Source organism: Lipotes vexillifer, unplaced genomic scaffold, assembly GCF_000442215.2.
Source record: "Lipotes vexillifer unplaced genomic scaffold, Lipotes_vexillifer_v1.1 scaffold426, whole genome shotgun sequence".
NCBI classification, from domain to species: Eukaryota; Metazoa; Chordata; class Mammalia; order Artiodactyla; family Lipotidae; genus Lipotes; species Lipotes vexillifer.
In genome coordinates, this window is record NW_006779491.1 from 3,570,394 (window position 1) to 3,574,352 (window position 3,959).

The following is a 3,959-nucleotide window of genomic DNA, read 5'->3' on the forward strand; positions in this document are numbered from 1 at the left end:
CCTCTCTCTGTGGGCTCTAACTGGCCATCAAATTCTAAACTCGGGTCACATCTTTCTTGCCCTCTCCAGAGTGCTGAAGATCCTGACCACTTCCTGCTTCTCAAAACTCTCTCCTACCTATTTTGCCCCTGATACCACTCTGTCTTGAATCTCTTTCTGGTCTTTCTACCTTCTTTCTTGTCCCTTTGATCCTGAAATGTCCCCAGCGTTTTCTACTCGTGGTCCTCAGTTTTTCTCTCTCCACACACCAGGAAAGCACACAATTCATTATGAAGGGGTGTAGTCTCTACCAAGGTCCGAACAAGCACTGCCATGGGAGAATGCTGGCTGATTGTCACTACAGTGCCCCATTTTTCAAGAGCTGTCAGATACCTTAGGGTTTTACGTGAAATGCCTCAACTTTAAATATAGATTATGATTTGAAAGTTTGCCAAAACTGTGCAGAGTAAATAAAACATGGATGGTCTCATTAGGGCTGTTCTTTTTTTATTCGACTGCCCCTAGGACAATTTACAAGGTACTGTATTAGTAATAGAAGTTCACATTTATTGAGGATTTACTGTGTGCCAGACATACCTGAGTGGTTTGCATGTATTAACTCACTCAATCTTCACAACAATCCTATCAACAAAGTGCTATTATTATCCTGCTTTATAGAGGGAGCAAACTGAGGCAGAGAGCTTCAGTACTTTGCCCTGGGTCTCAGAGACTCTGAGTTCGAGAACCAGGTTTGAAATCTAGACAGTCCAGCTCCAGAGCTCAAGTTTTTAACCACAGTACTCTGCTGGTTTCCTCCCGCAGTAGATGAGAAAACTGAGGTCCAGAGAGATTGAGAAGTTGTCCAAGACCACAGGAGTGGTAACCAGCCAAGTAGGGACTTGACGATATCATCAAAGGGATAGACACTTGCACTTTCTACTGGTCTATAATTAGTTACCTGTTACCTGTTGCCCCTGCTAGACTGCACGACCCGCTCTCAGACCAGGGACTGGAATACAAACGTTTGTAAAATGAATGCCCTGGAGACACAAAACAGTCTGTTCACCTCTGTTAATAACTTCATTTACTTCTCACGACAATGCCCAGGTAGGACAGTAGCTAACATGTAATCAGCACTTCCATGTGCCATTATCTCTTAAAACCTCACAAACACACTATTTCATAGGGACTATTATTATCCCTACTAGACGGAAAGAAGAACCTGAGGCTCAGTGCAGCTCCATGACTTGCCCAAGATCTGGCAACTAGTAAGTGACAGTCAGGATTCTAGCGCACGCTATGAGACAACAGAGGCCTCTTTCTTGACCACGAGGCCACACTGTCAGTTCTACAGATGGGAAAACTGAGGCCCGGGACGGGGCACTAACTCGTGCCCACGTTATCGCGCCCATTGAAGAGAGCATACTGCACTCTTGCTCTTGCCCCTCTTGGGCCGCGGAGTGCCGCCGCGGAGCGAGAGGCGGAGGACGAGAAGCGGAAGGCCTTTCCTGTAGGGTACCGAGAGCCGCTTAGAAGCGCTAACTCCCACCCTAACTGACGGATCCCGCGACTCCAAGGCAACGGCGCCGGCTGGAGAACAGGAAGTGAGTCACACGGTTGGAGGGACAAATCTGCTACAGTCACCAATGGGAGCGCAGAGTCCGCGTTCGCCCCGCCTCGAGGGAGGGGCCGAGCCCGCCTTTTTGCCTTCGCCGCCGGCAGTGTGGGCTGCGCTTGGGCGCTGCGGTGGGTAATCGGGGCGCGGGGGCGCGAGGCTGACAGGGAAGGAAGAGGGCGGCTCAGGAAGGCGAGGGGCGGACGGCCGGTGGGGGTCAGGCCCCGGGGGTCGGTCCGCGTGCTGTGCCACAGTGTGGCTCCGAGGCCCGGGGGCTGGGGCTTCTCAATTCCTGATGGGGAAACTGAGGCCCCGAGAGGGGCGGCAGAGCTAGGTAGACCGGAAGCTCGTCCGTCACACGCAGACAGACATTTTAAAAACGTAATATTAGGTGAAAAAATACTTTAAATCATAATATTAGTTGAAAAAGCAAAAAACAAAATTATGTCTAAAGTGAATACGTAAAATAGGGCCTTCACTGACCACGCTCTTAGTCTCGCCGGCCTCTGTGCTTCCCCTCTATTTTGGGTACAGAACTTCGTAGTTTGTACAAGTCTACAACCCCTTATTTTAAAGCCCTGAGGCTGGATGTGTTCAGAATCCCAAATTTCTCGGATTTTCGAAAGGTAATATGGCGCATATATTATATGTTCTGTCATATGTTCATTGGGGTCTGGGGCAATGTCTTGTGATCAAATACATTACTTTTCTCACAGCTAAATATGTGCATATTTACGCGAAGGGGGTAAACAACAACCATAAATAGTCTCACCCTAGGTCAGATCAGGTTTTGAAACTTAAAAGATTAGTTTTGAGAACTTTCGAGATTTGAGAATTGCAGATAAGGGACCTGGATCATAATTTATCGTTCACTCATATTTCTCACTAATTCGGACTGAGGCTGCCACGGTTCCTCTCCCTGCTTTTGTATGGTCACTTCCCTGTCTCCATCACTGACGCTGTGTTGGCTTGTGCCCTCTCAGCCTCAGTTTCCTCATCTGTAGAATGGGGTCAGTAATGCTTTCCTCATAAGGTTCTGGGGAGGATGAAATGAGACTGTGAATGTGAAACATTAATACTGTGTCTAGCACTTGGCACAGATAGTTATGTTTGAGATTTGCTTATTCCACAAACATTTCTATTTTTAAATTATTTGGTGATACACCCCCCTTTCATAGAGACAGCTGACTTCTCTGCATAAACAAGCCTATATGTATCTTCACCCTCATTTTCCCACCCCTTTTTCCCAAATTATAGCATTGTATACTGTTCTATACCTCCTTCTTATTATTAACATTTATTTTGGCTGTTCCTTAACATACTTATATAATTTTCTTTTTTTAAATTAAGATGTTACCCACCTATAAAAATGTGTGATATAAGTTTGAAGAACAAAGGTACAGTGAACACCATCCACACACCACCAAGTTAAGAAATAGTACATTGTCATATCCTCAAAGCCTCCACTGAATCATTTTCTTCCCTCCCTAAAGATAACTACTGCCCTAAGTATTGTGTTATCATTCCGTTGTTTTTCCTTGTACTTTTTAGTATCTATTATCGCTCATGAATGTACGGTTTTGCTAGTTTTTAGATTTTATATAAATGGGATCCAAATATATATTTTGTGTGACTTGATTTTTGCACATAACGTTACATTTATGAGATGCATCCATGTTACTATGAGTAGCTCTATTTCATTGCTGTTTTGAATTCCATGGTATGATTATAAAGTCTTTATGTAGGTGTTCTTCAGTTGATTGGCACTTATACTGTTGCCAGATTTTTGCTATTACATCATGCTTCATAAACATACTTCCTGGGTAAATGTGGAAGTTTCTGTAAGGTATATACCTAATAGTAGATTTCTGGGGATATCAGATTTTTAGTGATATCAAATCAATGTCTGAAGTGGTTATAAGGGATTATACTTACCAGCAGTGGATGAAAGTTTTCAGCCTCAGCCGTTCTTAAGAATTTATGCCTTTCTGGTGACGGGTAAGACATGAATCACTATGGTTTTAATACTCATTTGCCTGATGACATTGAACATTTCTTTATGTATTTATTAGTTATTTGTGCATTCTTTTCATAAATTTTCTCTTGCTCATTTTTCTCTTACATTGCCTTCCCCTTACTGATTTGTAAGATTTCTCTATATATTCTGAATCTTTTGTGTGTGGCTTAAATGTGTTTCAGATACCTTCCAGTTTGAGCTTGTCTTTTGTCTGTCTCTCTCTCCCCCACTTTCTGTATTTTTGATGAACAGAGGTTCTTAATTTTAACAAAATCGGATTTATCAGTATATTCTTTTATGGTTTGTACTTTTCATATCTTTTAAAGAAATTCTGCTTTTCCTACCTTT

At 43.3% G+C, this 3,959-nt stretch overlaps 1 protein-coding gene across 1 annotated transcript in view; it reads left to right on the forward strand.

Annotated features, from left to right (window-relative positions):
- The first annotated feature begins 1,701 nt into the window (after positions 1–1,701).
- NSMCE1 (NSE1 component of SMC5/6 complex) overlaps positions 1,702–3,959 on the forward strand; it is a 32,229-nt gene continuing 29,971 nt past the window's right edge. The window contains exon 1 of the mRNA XM_007452825.1: positions 1,702–1,725. The gene's annotated coding sequence lies outside the window, so the exon portion shown is untranslated. The remainder of the gene's footprint in view (positions 1,726–3,959) is intronic.